This window comes from Lynx rufus, unplaced genomic scaffold, assembly GCF_022079265.1.
Source record: "Lynx rufus isolate CCGP_SWC_20201006 ecotype Redwood Valley unplaced genomic scaffold, mLynRuf1.p SCAF_12, whole genome shotgun sequence".
Classification (NCBI taxonomy): Eukaryota; Metazoa; Chordata; class Mammalia; order Carnivora; family Felidae; genus Lynx; species Lynx rufus.
In genome coordinates, this window is record NW_025814826.1 from 19,255,373 (window position 1) to 19,272,787 (window position 17,415).

The following is a 17,415-nucleotide window of genomic DNA, read 5'->3' on the forward strand; positions in this document are numbered from 1 at the left end:
AGTAAGTAAGTAAATAAATAAATAAATAAATATTTAAAAAAAGAGCTCTCTTCTAATTACTCTACAAAGGGAGATAACCTTATAGGAGCATGATTAAGGATATGGGAATTCTGAGAAAGAATGGGTTCAAATATTCAACTTCTGCCCCAAAATTTGCCACAAAAGCAAAAATAGCTTTTTAACAAAGGTTAATTGACATACTAAGAATTGCACATATTTAAAATGAAAAATTTCCAAGTTTTGACATGTATACACCTGTTGTATACTAAAGTTAATGAACTTCACACTAAAGCATCACACTAAAGTTAATGAACAGGAGTGCTTGGTGGCTCAGTCAGTTAAGCATCCAACTCTTGATCTCAGCTCAGGTCTTGATCTCAAGGTTGTGAGTTCAAGCCCCGTGTTGGGCTCCACACTGGGCCTGGGACCTACTTAAAAAAGAAAAAAGATAATGGACATATTCATCACCCCCAGATATTTCCTCATGCTCCTTTGTAATGTCTCCTTCATGTCCCAAAACTCCACCTTTAAACCCCATCCCCAGGCAACTGCTGACTGACTTTCTGTTGCTACAGATTAGTTTGCATTTTTCTATAATTTGCTTAAATGGAATCATATAGTGTGTACTCTTTGTTGGCTCTTTTCATTCAGCATAATTATTTTGAAATTCATCCATGCTATTGTATGTAACAATAGTTAATTCCTTATTAGTGCTGAGCAGCATTCCCATATATGGATATACCACAGCTTGTTTATCCATAGATCCGTTGATGGACATTTGGATGTATCAGTGTTTGGCTATTACAAATAAAGCTGCTATGAGCAAGTTTCTAGGTGGCTCAGTTGGTTAAGCATAGGACTCTTGACTTCGGCCCAGGTCACGATCTCATGGTTCGTGAGATTAAGCCCCACAATGGGCTTGCTGCTGTCAGTGCAGAGCCTGCTTTAGATGCTCTATCCACTTTTCTCTGTCTGCCCCTCCCCTAGTTGTGCTCTCCCTCTCTCAAAAATAAATAAACATTAAAAAAAAATAGACGTTCTTCATTTTGATGGAAACCAATTTATTAATTCTTTTTCTTATATGGATTTGGCTGTTATGTCTAAGAAACTTTACCTAACTCAAAACTTCTGGAAAGTCCTTCCTCCCGCCCCCTCCCAACCATAGACCTACTCAGTTATTCCTCAGCAGAATAAATGTGCCCTTTTCAGGACTGCAGATCACTCAACCAGGCTCATCAAGTGACTGTATCCAAGATTCAGAGCTATGCCTCTATGAATTATGTCATGAATTTTGCTGAAATCTAATAAGCCCCCTCAACATTGAAAGATTCATCCTAATCCAGACTCCAAAAACCTCATATCCTGCCATTGCCCTTCCCATTATTTTTTTTTTAATTTTTTTAATGTTTATTTTTGAGAGAGAGACAGAGGTGAGCAGGGGAGGGGCAGAGAGAGAGAGAGAGAGAGAGAGAGAGAGAGGGAGACACAGAATCCAAAGCAGGCTCCAGTCTCTGAGCTGTCAGCACAGGGCTGGGGTTCGAACCCACGAACTGTGAGATCATGACCTGAGCCGAAGTCGGACACTTAACCGACTGAGTCACTCAGGCGCCCCAGTATTCTTTTCTTTTTTTTTTTTTTTTAATGTTTATTTATTTTTGAGAGAGAGCATGAGTTCAGGAGGGGCGGAGAGAGAGGGGGACAGAGGATCTGAAACAAGCTCTGTGCTAACAGCAGAGAACCCGATGCGGGCTCAATCTCATGAACCATGTCTCTAAGCGCATAGGTAAACAGATTAGAAGAGTATACATCCACTTCCACATTGTGTGTGCGTGCGTGTGTGTGTTGTGTGCACCATCTCTAGTGCACGCGTGTGTGTGTTGTGTGTAACAACCTAAATGTCCAGAGACTGGTAAAATGAATTATATACATCCAAACAATGGAATGGAAATCCTACTCTTGTCTGGCAAATTTATTTACTCCTATTTCAGCCTATTTCTCCCTCAACTTCCTCTTTCTCCTCCCCCCATTCTTAGCTGATAACTTACTAGGTGAGTCAGGACCCTTTGTGAGACCACGAAGAGAAACCACAGGTGATTTACACAGCAAAAGTGTAGGGGCGGCTGACTCTTGTTTTTTGGCTCAGATCATGATGTCATGGTTGTGAGATTGAGCCCCACATTGGGCTCTGCACTGGGCATGGAGAGCACTTAAGATTCTCTCCCTCTGCCCCTTCCCCACTTGGGTGCCCCCACGAGCACTCTCTCTCTCCCTCTCGAAATGAAATGAAATGAAATGAAATGAAATGAAATGAAATGAAATGAAATGAAATGAAATGAAATAAACAGCAAAAGCTTAATATAAAGAATTAACTGTGGGAGCGCCTGGCTGGCTCAATCAAAAGAGCATGTGACTCTCGAGCATGAGTTTGAGCCCCATGTTGGATGTAGACATTACTTAAGTGAATAAATAAATACTTTAAAAAAGAATTAACTTTTAAGGGATTACCTAAGAGAAAAAGAAAATTTTAAAGAATACGGAAATAGCATGTATGAAGCTACCACTCCCTCTGAGCTGAGGCAGACCCTAGCAAGGAATAGATTTGGTGGGAGGCCACTCCAGACTTTGTGGGCCAGTGAATGGTAGACAAGTAAGCTGCCCTCTGGGTTGCTAGGGGAAGCTACCCACAGGAAGGTGCTAAGTGCTGTTGAGAGGAGCAAACCAGAAACAGGAAGCAAAGCTCGTCCTGCAGTCTCTCTTCAGCACCCTCTGCAGATAAACCTTAATATTATGTGCTTGGCAAAAGAGAAATGTTTACATGGTTCAGGTGCATTATCACAGAGCAGGTAATGAGGAGGTGAGCAGATAGATCTGGAGATAAAAGACAGTAAATTGACAACTGGCACATTCTATCCTCTCCATTGAACAAAGAGATGCTACCATATGGGAAATCCTGCCCTGTGCATTAGTATCCACTTTCTCCTGTCCTGTTGCTGCCCAAAGTATCCCTCCTGTTAAAGGCTTTTGGTCCTGATGCTTCTTTCCTGCTCAAAGACTGGCTCCTTCAAGTATCCTCTCTCTTCTGCCTCATCTATCTGTCCCTTACCAATGGACCATTCCAGCAGCATAGAAACATGTTCCAGTCTCTTTGTACTGTTCCTTTATGAATTTTTAGCTGTACAAAATACATTGGGATGAATACATTAATTTGGGAATGTATCCATTCCTACTTCTTTTGATAAAAGCATGTTTTGATATTTCCCCAATTTACCTCTCCACCTCAGACCTCACTTCCAAACTTAATACTCATGTTATTTTCCTACTTCACCATCTCTAGTGCTGAGGGTGGGGGCAGGTAATGAACCTAGACCCAAACTTTGACCTTTCATTTTCTTCTCTTTCTATTGAAGGCTTTGTATTTTTCTTCCTCTCTAATGGAAACTTCATTTATGTCACTTCTTGAGATTCCACTTCCTATGCATAATTTAATGTTTACTGCTTTAAACTTTGCTCTTAATAGTAAAGGGATTTTTGGAATTTAGAATTCCCCTTTCCCTTTCAAGTCTATCACCTTCAAAGGGACTTAAGAAAATCAATGTAGAGTCCAAGGGTTGCCTGATAATCTTGGTTAATAATATGAATAATTTCCTATTATTCTTAACAAATATCCACTTGAGGGTCACCTGGGTGGCTCAGTCAGTTAAGCGACTAACTTTGGCTCAAGTCATGATCTCACAGTTTGTGAGTTTGAGCCCCACGTTGGGCTCTGTGCTGGCGGCTTGGAGCCTGGAGCCTGCTTCGGATTCTGTGTGTCTCTCTCTCACTCCCGCTCACACTGTCTCTCTCTCTCTTTCCAAAAAAAAAAAACTTTCTTAAATATTTTAAAAAATATCTACTTGCATATATGGTCAAATGATTTTTGACAAGGGTGCTAAGACCATTCAATGGGGAAAGATAATCTTTTCAACAAATGGTACTGAGAAAACAGTATCTGCATGTGAAAGAATGAAGTTGGCTCCTTAACCTTGTACAGACAAAAATTAACTCAAAATAGATCAAAGACCTAAATTTAAGAGCTAAAGCCATAAAACTCATAGAAAAACAGGGGAATAGTTTCATCACTTTGGATTTGAGAATAATTTCTTGGATATCACACTAAAAACTTAGACAACAAGAAAAACTAGATAAATTGGACTTCACCAAAACAAAAAAACTTTTGTTCATTAAAAGACACTGTCAAGAGAGTGAAAAGATAATCCACAGAATTGGACAAAATGTCTGCAAAGCCCATATCTGTTAAGGGATTAACATCCGAAGTATATGAAGAACTCCTAAATTCAACAATGAAAAAACCAAACAACACAGTGCAAAAATCGACAAAGGATATGTATTGACATTTCTCCAAAGAAGATATATAAGTAGCCAATAACCACATGAAAAGATGCTCAATATACAACTAGCTTATCAAGGAAATGCAAATCAAAGCTGCAAAGAGATATATACTTCACACCCATTAGGGTGGCTATTATCAAAACAGCAATAGCATAGCAAGTATTGGTAAGGCTGTAGAAAAATTGGAACCATTGTATCATTGCTGGTGAGAATATAAAATAGTGCGGCCACTGTGGAAAACAGTATGGCATTTCTTCAAAAAGTTTAACATAGAATTACCCTATTATCCAGCATTCCACAGGTACATACCCAAGACAATTGAAAGAAAGACTCAAATACTTGTACACCAGTGTTCACAGCAGTGTTGTTATTCATGATCGCCAAAAGGTAGAAACAACCAAACAACATCCATTCATCAATGGATGAATGAATAAACAAAATGTAGTATATAAAAGCAGCTGTTTACAATGTATGCCTCTGGAAAGTAAAACTTGGGGTTTGTGGGGAAAGTGGTATTTTAATTTTTTATTGTGTACCATTCTTTACTGTTTGGATTTTTACTATGTGTATGCAATTTTATAATTAAACTTTAAAATAATAATTATTTTTTTTTATTTTAGAGAGAGAGCATGAGCAGGGGAGAAGGGGAGAGGGAGAGGGAGAGGGAGAGAGTGAGAGAGAGAGAGAGAGAGAGAGAGAGAGAGAGAGAGAGAAAGAGGGAGAATCTCAAGCAGGTTCCATGCTTAGTGCAGAGCCTGATCTCATGGCGCTAGGATCATGACCTGAACGGAAATCAGGAGTCAGATGCTCAACCCACTAAGCCTTCCAGGCATCCCCAAAATAATTATTAAAAAGATACATTTTTTTCTCTCAACTGCAAAAATAGACCATTTCTAAAATTTACCCCTTAAGCTCATCACTCCCTCCTTCACCCCTGACCTGCATTATGAAAAGTGTTTGGTATTCTCCAGCAATGAGACATCCCTGGGGGTTGCTGGTCTCCACGTTGCTGAAGTGAGTTAATGTTGCCAGTTTGCAGATATAACTGAAATCACTTTAAGGGGAAAGATTTATGGTTTAATCTGATACAGCAGTTTATCAAAAGTAACTTTTTAAAATACAGCCATTCTTTGACAGCATAACCAGAATTACCTTGGAAAGTTTACATTTTATAGATGGACATATGTGTGGATTCAGGGCATATAGGATATTATTTTCTTTTAAGCTGTCAGAATCTATAGTCTGTACTTTACACATGTAAATCTCATTAGTAAATTAATACATTTGCCCTTCAGTCCTTTTTCATATTAGTGAATGATTTGGAGAACCTCCTAGTTCCCCTAGATGTTTGCAGCAGAAAATGAGGTTGGAACTGGAAGGAAGTTGGCTATAATAACCATATGTTTGTGCTCTCCCTTGCTCAATAGTAAGCATGTCAAAGTACAGTTAATGCAAGAGAAATGTAAATGACCCTAGTCATAAATGCATGACTTTTATATATAAGATCCTTTTACCTCAGGCAAGATTATTTTTAAACATAATATTGACATTAAGATAATCATAGCATTTATACCTCTCGTCAAGGTTAAAGTTCCAAATCTGTGAAAAATACATTAAATTGTCAGAAAATAGGGCACTGATCTGAATGAAAGTTGATTCTCAAACACTTGAAGTACATGAACTTTACTGAGATAATTTTGGTGAAAATTACCTAAATTACTTATGATTTCTGCCCGGATCTAAAATAATGAGTGGCTTTAATTGTCAATGTGAGACACTAGGGTTTTCCTTTTCTGTTGAAAAATTTAACTTTTATGTTAAGAGTAAGCCTTGCAAACAACTACTTAAATCCTTTGACAAATTCTAAATGGAATGGAATGTTATTGAAATTATTCAAGCTGACCAATGGGACCTGAGGGGAAGTCTGCTAGGAGACTTCAGGGAAAGTTTTCTTTGATGGAAAGACACAAATGGGAAGAAATAGCTCTTCTTCCCCTAGACATCATCTGTGAAAGAATTCTTGGCCTTGCTGCAGCCATCTTGTTAAATGAGGGGAGCTTGCCGGAAATGGCAGGTAGAAAGGAGAAGAAATCAAGCAACTTAAAGACATCGAATAGTCACCAAATTAACCAGCCAGGGAGCCACTCCAGTTTAGTCTTCTTGTTTTGTGAAATAATACACTTTTCTTACTGTTTAAAAAAAAATTATTTAAGAACGATTACACAGAGAGTTGAAAATGTGGAAGTAATTGAAAAATTCAAACTAAGGTTAAATTATGTTATTCGTACCTCAGTGATGATCTAATGCAAATTATGTCCTGAAATTAATACTCCATTAACTTAAACATGGTGTAGATTCTGAATGTTTCTTCCACAATGTGTACTTGTGCATATGCATGAGAGTTTCTCTGTGTCCAGTGGTATTCTGGTAAATAGGTTCTAAAAACAAAACAAAATGCCCAAACCATGATTTGTAGCATTTGCAGATTTCTGTGGTGTGAATATTCCCATCATGGCTGATTTCAAGATGCTAAGTATTTAACAACTGGCTTACATAATACGTACTTGAATACTTGAATAGTTAAGAATTGGTTCTCACAGAACATAATTGCTGAGTTGAAGGATTGAAGGAGAAATGCATCTTTATACTTCATATAGTCAAATTGTTTTCCAGGTGGTTGTACCACATCCCTGTCAGAACTTGCTCATTTCAGAATTTAAACATTTTTGCCAATCCGATAAATGTGGAATTGGTATTTATTTTTATTTTAATTTGCATTTATCATGAGGTTGAAAGATAACTTTCCATATATTTTCTTTTTTCCTTACATTTTTTCATGTTTTTAATCATTTGGGTCTTCTCTTCTATAAGTCCTAGCCTTTACCCAGTTGTTTATCGGAGTATTTATAATTTATGGGATTTCTTTATATATTCTCGATACTAATCTTTTGTCAGTTAATGGTTACACGCATTGCAAATAACCTTTCCCAGTCTTTTCTTTATCATTATACTTAATGGTGTTTTATGTTGTTTAGAAGTCTGTACTCTTCTCTCTGCTTACCCATAGCTCCCTAACACCCAACACCTCTGTATTCCTATGGAGAATCTGGCTACCCTGAAATCCAAATTCTTTAATGTGCCTTTCAAGGCTCTCCTTGATTTGAAAATTGGGAATGATATAGTTACTTATTCCTATCATTTTTGTGAGGATGGAATGAAATAATATATGTGAGGTATCCATCCCCCTTCCCCATGCTCTTTCTTTTCAATATTCTTCTCATTTGCTTTTTCCTGTGCCTGGAATGTTCTTCTTGTCCCTCTTTGCCTTCTCAGGAAAGTCTTCCTTGATCTTTTAAGGCTGGGTTAAGTACCCATGGCAGACATTCTTGTTGCTGTCACTATAGCCTTCCTAGCCCTCTTCCCTGATAATGAAACCCTGACTTTGTGTTTTGTGCCTTTTCTTAGGGCTAAGCCAATTTGTTAGCCTGTCTCCCTGCCTCCTGTGGTAGCTGCTGGAGACTGGCTCACTTGATAGCTATTCCAGCCTCCTCTGATCTGTGTTTCTGTACTTTGGAGGCTGAAAAGCTAAGTATTATATATTCCAAGACTCTCTTGTAACTAGGATTCTGGATGTGAATTGGGTCCTGCAAATCAAAATGCTTTGGTGCAAAACCTGAATTCTAAATCAAGTTACGTGATAAGCATGCCATCCGCCATCCATTTTGCTGACATGTGCAGCAGAGGCAGTGTGCTTCTAGAGTCAGCCACTGTGGGGGTACTTTCCCATTTGGTAGGCAGAATCCAGATCATTGCAGAAGTATCAGCTGAATTGGCAGTCCAGTTCCATGGAATGACTTTGGAAATTGTTCCTATAAATTCAGCCCAAGTTTGTTTCATCTTGTAAGTGACTAATGCCCTATAATAAGCTTCTATCTTTTTAAACTAGCTGGAGTGCACTACCTCAACAAAACTCAGACTGATATACCTTCTTTACACCTGTGGTGACCTTGTGACCCAATTCTGTTCAATGAGAAATAAGTAGAAGACTTGGACCCTGATGAATTTCCAAAGCCATCTTACCAGTCCTGGACTGCCTACCTATGGGTTTCTTTTACATGATAGAAAAAAATCCTAATTTATTTAAGCCCCTGTGGTTGGGTCTTTTTTTTTTTTTAAGTAGGCTTCACACCCAGTGTGGAGCCCAATGCGGGGTCTGAACTCATGACCCTGCGATCAAGACCGGAGCTGAGATCAATTGTTGAACACTTAACCGACTAAGTCACCTGGGCAACTCCTGGTTGGGTCTTTTTGGTTAGCAGCGGAATGCAGCTCCTAACTGATACAGTAAGCATTGAACAATGTGTGCTGTAGTGTTATAAAAAATATTAGCATAGGGGGCACCTGGGTGGCTCAGTCAGTTAAGTGTCCAGCTTCGGTTCAGGTCATGATCTCGCGGTTCGTGAGTTGGAGCCCCACATCTGGCTCTGTGCTGACAGCTCAGAGCCTGGAGCCTGCTTCAGATTCTTTGTCTCCTCCTCTCTCTGCCCCTCTCCTGCTCCTTCTCTGTCTCTCAAAAATAAATAAAATGTTAAAAAAATTAAAAAATATATTAGCGTAGTACTAATATAGTATTGTTATAGTATAGTATAATATCGTATTAAAAAATGGGCAGAGGACCTGAATAGATGCTTTTCCAAAGAAGACATACAAATGGTCAATAGACACATGAAAAAATGCTCAACATCACTCATCACCAGGAAAATGCAACTCAAAACCACAATGAGATATCACTTTACACTGGTCAGAATGGATAGAATCTAAAACATGAGATACACAAAGTGTTGGTGAGGATGTGGAGAAAAAGGAACTCTCATGTAGTATTGGAGAGAATGCAAATTGGTGCTGCCACTGTGGAAAACAGTTCCTCAAAAAAAATTAAAAATAGTAATAGCATGTGACCCATTAATTCCATATTGGGTATTTATCCCAAGAAAATGAAAACATGAATTCAAAAAGATACATGCACCCCTATGTTTATTGCATCATTACTTACAATAGCCAAGATACAATGGAAGCAATGCCAACTGTCCATCCGTAGATGAACAGATAATGAAGATGTGGTGTGTGTGTGTGTGTGTAATACACACACACATACATATATATATATATATATACACATATATATATTTACTATATATATACACATATATATATTTACTATATATATACATATATATATGGACACACACATATATATAGTAAATATGTATATTTACTATATATATGTGTGTGTGTATAACCGGTCTTGATTGCAGGGTCGTGAATTCAGGCCCTGCATTGGGCTCCACACTGGGTGTGAAGCCTACTTAAAAAAGAAAAGAAAAAAAAAAAAAAGACCCAACCATAGGGGCTTAAATAAATTAGGATTTTATTCTATCATGTAAAAGAAACCCATAGGTAGGCAGTCCAGGACTGGTAAGATGGCTTTGGAAATTCATCAGGGTCCAAGGCTTCTACTTATTTCTCATTGAACAGAATTGGGTCACAAGGTCACCACAGGTGTAAAGAAGGTATATCATATATATATATGATATATAAATATATAAATATATATATATTTACTATATATATATGTGTGTGTGTCTGTGTGTGTGTCTGTGTATTTACAATGGAATAATACTCATCCATAAAAAAGAGTGAGATCTTGCCATTTGTGACAACATGGATGGACCCAGAGGGTATAATGCTGAGTGAAATGAGTCAAACAGAAAGATACATACCATATGATTTCAGTCATATGTGACATGTAAGAAAACAAATGACCAAACAAAGAAAAAAGAGACCAAAAAAAAAAAAAAAACCAACCAAAAAACCAAAAAAAACAGGTTTAAACACAGAGAACAAACTGGTGGTTGCCAGAGGGGAAGTGGGTGGGGGGCTGGGTGAAATAAGAGGGATTAAGAGTACAGTTATGAGGAGCACTGAGAAATGTATAGACTTGTTGAATCATATTGTACACCTGAAGCTAATATAGCACTGTTAATTATACTTCAATAAAAAATAATGAAAAAAATATTTGTGGACCAATTGATTTATGAATAAAGGCACTGAAGCATGAAATACTGTGTGTGTGTGTGTGTGTGTGTGTGTGTGTGTGTGTGTTTGTGCTACAATGTAAAGTGTAAAACAGGAAGTGGTAGAGTAAGGGCAATGATGTAGGTAGGGGTTTCATAGGCCAAGTTAAAGAGTTAGACATCACCTTTTTTTTTTTTGTTTTGTTTTGTTTTGTTTTAATGTTTATTTTTTTTTTTGGAGAGACACAGAGTGTGAATGGGGGAGGGGCAGAGAGAGGGAGGCACAGAATCTGAAGCTGGCTCCAGGCTCTGCACCTTGTGCACAGAGCCTGATGGGCTGGAACCCACGAACTGTGAGATCAGGACCTGAGCCGAAGTTGGATGCTTAACCAGCCTGAGCCACCCAGGCACCCCATTACCTTTAGATAATAGGGAATCATTAAAGGGATTTGAGCAGGTGTGTTACTTCCTCAGGTTTGCATTTTTGATAGGTTACTTAGGTGTGGCCCAGTACTGCAGGCAATACTGCATTGTTAAATCTACAAATTGCAAGGTAAAAAATGATGAATACTTGCAATAATTTTTTTAGAAGTTTTTTTTTTTTTTTAAATAAGCCACACTCAATGTGGGGCTGGAACTCACGACCCCAACACCAAGAGTCACATGTTGTACTGACTGAGCCACCTATGTGTCCTGCAATAATTATTCTTACATTTGTGAATATAAGTGTATCTTCAGGGAAATTCTTTAATGTGGAATTACTAAGTTGGAGTGTATACACTTAAAATATTGAGAGATATTGCCAAATTGTATTTAAAAGAGCTCATACTCTCAAAAGTGTGCTCCTTTCCTTATCCTCACCAATAGTGGGTATTTTAAATTTGTAGCATTCTTTTTCCCCCCACATTACTCCATTTAATATTATCTTGGAGAGGTGGGTAAAGGCACAAGGATAAATCTAGAGATTTATTTTCATCAAAAACACACATTCCCAAGCATTAGGGCCTGGTTAAAACAAGTTAACTCCAGGATGCCAGAAAAATTAATTAGCATTTACCTTCTGAGTCCAGTTAACCATTTCCCCCCAGTTTTATTGATACATGATTGACATATAACATTGTTTAAGGTGTTTATATATATTGTTTGATAATGTATGTGTTATAATAGCTTGATATATGTATGTGTTGTGAAATATTACACAATAAGTTTAGTTAACATCCATCACCTCACATAGTTACACATTTTTTTCTTGTGGTGAGAACTTTTAAGATCTTTCTTAGCAACTTTCAGATATATAATACACTATTGTTAACCATAGTCATCACACTGTGTCTTATATCTTCAGGACTTATTTGTCTTGTAACTAGATAGTTTGTATCATTCTGATAGGTGAAATGTTTCATTGCTTTTTAAATTATATATATATATATAATATAATACACATATATATATATGTTTATTTATTTAGAGAAAGATAGTGCATGGGAGGGGCAGAGAGAGAAAGAGAGAGAGAATCCCAAGCAAGCTCTGTACTGTCAGTACAGAGTCCGATGCAGGGCTGGAACTCACAAACCGTGAGATCATGACCTGAGCCAAAACCAAGAGCCAGAAGCTTAACCAACTGAGCGACCCAGGTGATCCCGATTTTACATACTTTTCTACTGAGTTGCTGGTCTTTTTAATTCCTGAGAGCTGATTTTATATAAAGGAAATTACCACTGTGACTATCTTGTATGTTGTGACTTTCCCCGCCCTGGTTTCCTTTTTGTCTTCTTGCCTTATTTATGTTTTTTTCTTTCATTTTATGAATTTATTTTTATGTACTTTTTTAATTTTTAAAATTTGTTTAGATTCAGGTTGGTTAACACGAATTTATTTTTTATGTAGTCAAAATTACCCATCTTTTCCTTTATGGCTTTTTTGTTTGTTTGTTTTCATTTTGCTTTGTTTTTGGTATGTGTATTATGCTTCATCTTACCATCTTTACCCTCCATGTAACTGAGCTAACCAGCCAGAGAAGACATTCCTGACTTCTCTGCTGTCTACATGCACTTTCTCAGCTATTATTTCACATCACCTTTGTGAGCTGAGGGGAACAGGAGGAAAAGGCAAGGGAAATTTATTGAGGGCAAACACTAAGCCAAATGCTTATCACAGTGAAAGATCAGAAGCAAAGAAGGATGTTTTCCAACAGGACTGGGGGTAGGAGACCGGAATACCTGAAGCATCCAGGTAGACAACAGGGCAGGCAGCCCAGAGCAGGTAAGAACCAAACTCTCAGAGCCGGAGTCTGAATCCTGGCTCTGCCACTGACTAGCAGGGCATCCCTGGCCAGCTTCTCATACTCTGAATTTTCCTAATCCATTTACAGAGGTCCATGAATGTCCTTGGTGTCATCACAGTCACTCATTGAGGTGTGTTCTAAACTGGAAGGTAAAAAAAATACAATTACGTTGTAAATTTGTCAATACAAATAGCCAATCTCCATGGTATAAATGGGTTAAAATGTCCACGCCATGACTTGAGTGTGAAGAAAGTAAGGTAGCTTTCTGTCCTGCATCCAACTTCATCTTATTCTGGAATCCCCACCCTTGAAGAAAAACATCTGCCGATGTTTTTCAATACTGCAGTTAAATATGCAGTCACATAAATGTTGAGACTCTATCAGGGCTGTTTTCTCCTCTCAGTGGGCTTCTTACCTGCCCTTCCCCTTCAGTCTCTGGTTAGCTTCAGGAAGAAGTTATGTATCCAAAGGAGGTGGAGGGAGAGACTGCAGCCCCCATGCCTTTCTGTCCTCTGGGTCTAGACCTGATTGACACAGTGTGTCTGTTACCTTGGTGTCATGCTGATGTCACTGCTGGGGCCCTGAGTCCTGCTTACAGCCTTCTGTTTTGAGGCCCCCTTAGTCTGCCATCTCCCTGATTTCCTGGCATCCTGGCTTCTGCAACTGGCTGCAATATGCCGGCTGCCCTCAGGGTTCCCACTCAGCCATTGCCTCTCACCAGTCTCTGGGTGGAATCCAGGGCTCTTCCAGGGGTCTTCAGCCTTCCAGGCTTTACCTAGAGAAGTGTGGTGAGGCCAGCCCTTCTCTCCATATCCTCACTGCCCCACATTTCCTCATTCTACCCACCGCGAATGACACGGGGGAATTACATCTGCCCCTTGGCCTGACCCCTCTATTACCACTTAGCGTAAAACTGTTTCTATGCCTCCAATCTTGGCTCTTAATACATAGAGGGCAACTTTTGGAATTTTGAATTTTATTTTCTCTCTTAATAAAGTTTGAATTTTAGGTCCATTATCTTGCTAGGAATGCTGACTCACTTTTGTGACTTTAAAGGTGTATATAATGACTTCATTCTAGGAGTCTCCCTTTAACCAGAGGTCCTTAATTCAGTGAATAGGGGAGCCTGCAGACTACTGAATCAGGTTAGTACTTAAAAATACAAGATACCCTCCTCTCGTTGGTAAACTACTTCATGCCCTACATTACCTATGTAGTCACATAGGTAATTCCACAATCACTTCTTACTAGGAAGTGGGATTTAGGTTTTTATCTAGAATCTATTTCTTTTTCCATCTCTTCTGGCCTCCCCATTCCTCATTTCCTCAAGTTGGACTAGAGGTGGATCTTGAGTAATATGCTCTCTCACCTCTCACCATTCATTTTTGCAGGAAGCCCTGCTTCAACAAGGGAAGGGAGGGCACTAATGTAATGAGTGTGTATCTCAAGAATGGCCTAAGTCTCGGTGGGGCTTTCATGGGTTGAGGGGGTTGGAAGACTGCACTTACTGTTTGAGTGACGAGAAGTTTCTGTCTCAAGTCAAGCCATTCCCACCACTACCATCACTCTAAACATTGTCCAGCCTCTGGCATTGGCTGTCTGGCCAGAGAGGAAAGTAGAACTACCTTGGCCTAGTCTTTCCTGAGACCCCTTGTGGCTGCTCTCTGGGCCTCAAGTGTGGCACAGCATTAGCAGCTTTTTGTCCTTGTTCTGGTCTTGTCCCAAAGTCAGGTCTCCGTTTGAAGGCAGGCTCTCCTGTATGTCCCAGAATAACACTCTTCCAATCTGATTGGTTCCATGGTGGTACTGGCCTCCTCTTTCTGAAAGGAGGATCTGGAAATAGCTTCCTACTTCCCACTGTTCTTCCTTCTCTTGATTCTCCTGTTTGTGCTGTAGCACATCACTTTTTCCACTTGGTTATAGCCTACATTTCAAGATGACTCCAGTATAGGAACTTACAATCAGCAAGAGGCACGGATGTACTGCACGCAAAGAAGAAACAATCTGGCGCAGTACTTTTTTTTTTCTTTTAAATACAACTTAATTAAAAAAAATATATTGATCTGTATGATAAGCCCCTCTATGTAAAGCACTAAGATACTTTATAATAGGACACATTTAAAATTTCTAAATTGAGTGATTTCAGAACTTACTGGAAAATAAGAAAGTTTAAAATCAATTCTTATTTAGACTTTGCACTGACCATAAAAATGGAGACAAGTGATTTAAGTCCATCCCCAGAACTCCCCATGGACATACTTCTTGGTCCTGAGAAGGCAGGAATGCATGAGTTTCTTCAGTAACATCATATGCACAGGAAATGACTATTGACATAATCTTTAAGCCTAATAGTTAAGCTTATTCTTCAGTTTATAATTTAAAAGCTTCTGACAGCTGAATGCTGTGGTACAATTTATAATGAAAGAGTTTGAGTGATTGAGGTATATTTCACTGAGCTGGTTTCTCCTATGAGTTGAAACTAAGACTTGTATAAACATAGGAAGGGAAGCCCTTCCCCGGTTTATGTAGTTAGGCAAGAATACTTAATGTCCCATGTTCCCAACCGTGCTGCAGTACCATCTGTGCTGTCCTCAAAGTCTGTGGGAAGCAAATCTATAGGATTTAAGGGCATTCATTTTTTTCAGTTATAACAGTTTCATACTGTTACCAATATGTAACAGAAATGCATATTAATTTCTTTGAGATCTACAATTTTATAGTTCTCTAGTGTTGCTTTTAAAATTTGGGAATCTTAGCTTTTGGATATTTTTATTAAAGTTTATTTACTTATTTTTGAGAGAGACCAAGAGAGAGAGAGAAAGAGAGAACGAGAGAAAGTGGGGGAGGGGCAGAGAAAGAGAATCCCAAGCAGGCTCTGTACTATTAGCATGGAGCCTGATGTGGGGCTTGAACTCACGAACCAGGAGATCATGACCTGAGCCGAAACTAAGAGTTGGATGTTCAACTGACTGAGCCACCGAGGCACCCCTGGATATTTTTAAAGTCACAATAAGAACAAAAACAAAACTAAAAGATCTAAAGTGTGTACCATGGAGAAAGGTAGAAATAGTACCCTACTAGTTTTAAGTTATTTGGGAATCTGTAGATGTCACATCCTCCAGCAATGATTTAAAAAAAAGAATCTGTTACCAGATTAAAATAGAATCTGCCAATGCTTGAAGAGTTCAAGTTCGTATCTTTTCAAATACAATATGATTGATATAATCTGCAATAACCTATATAGGGTTAGGAAAGAGTATTTAGATTAAGCCATCCTCTCAAAGTAAGATAGTTAATATATAAGTTTGGATCATAGTCTGTTGTGATTTATAATTTCTTCTCCCCTCCAGCTAAGAATACAATTTTATGTGGAGCCAACAAGCAAGTTGTCTTATAATTATGCCAAATACAATTCATGTGTTGATTTTTAAGGGGATCATGTAGGCCACTGCAGAAATGTTTTTTTCTGCATTGGCTTATTTCCTCAGAATGGCACTATAATTAATATACCAGGGGTTAAAGAAAAAGATTAAATCATGTGCTGGAAAAATATATAGAGAATTACCTCTGTCCAATAGAAAAAAGAGAGAGAGATAGAGAGATCTTACTGGAGCCTGATTACTTTTTCTTTTCTTGACAATAACTGGTTAGTTGCTTTCATGAATATCAAATGAGGACCCATGAGAGAAAGTGAAATTATTGAATAATTTAACCTAAAAAGCAATTTCAACTAAAATAATGACATAACTTCAGCAAGGTCAATCAGCATTTCTTTTCTTTTTGCACAGCTTCTTCTATGTTTAAATAAAGTCTCCATGAATAGATAAGAAAACCACTATTTAAGATATCTATAACTGCAGATTGAAGTAGTTGGCCAAATAAACCTTATAAACATGCAAAACCACTCTTTACTAACAGGTAACATAGATTCCCTCACCCTTACTCTGTATCCAAACACCCTCTTCCATTGTAGGACTTTTAATTTCCACATTATCCCTTTTATTATTAAGTTCTGATTTTTAAAATGGGTATGTATATACTTTTAATGTAACTACTGATGCATAACTGACATACGATAAACTGCACTGTACTTTTATAATCGGAAAAAGAATATTTTTAAAGTCTGTTGGAACTGGTTATACTTCTAAAAAGATACTTCCCTATCCTCTAAAATTTTCATTACAGAGGAATTTAAATGTATGTCATATTGCTGAGAGCTGAGTGAAATGACAGAAATTTAACCTAGGATTTTCCTTGCAGACGATGGAATACTACTGTGATCCAAATATACCCCATCTCCAGTCCTCATATATACTCTGTTAAGGAGAGCACGGTGAGGAATCTAATGCCAAATAGTTATCTACTAGAAATATTTAAAATGTACCTTAAGTACCTTAAATATTTGTTAAATGACCACAGAGACAGATGCAAATTTAACAGACTAAATTAATTTTCAAAGTAATGCTTTATTTTAGTAATACCCTTATCCCGACCATGCACCATGAAGTAAAACAGCATGCTCCTTTGAACCTTTGGGTGAAAGTATGCAATTTCTCCCTTGAGATTTTCCAGCCTACCAAAAGTTGTTAGCATATTTAGCAATTTAATGAAATGTTATGTGAACCTATGACAGAAATATACTTCTTTGGCATTAAAACATTTCTTTTT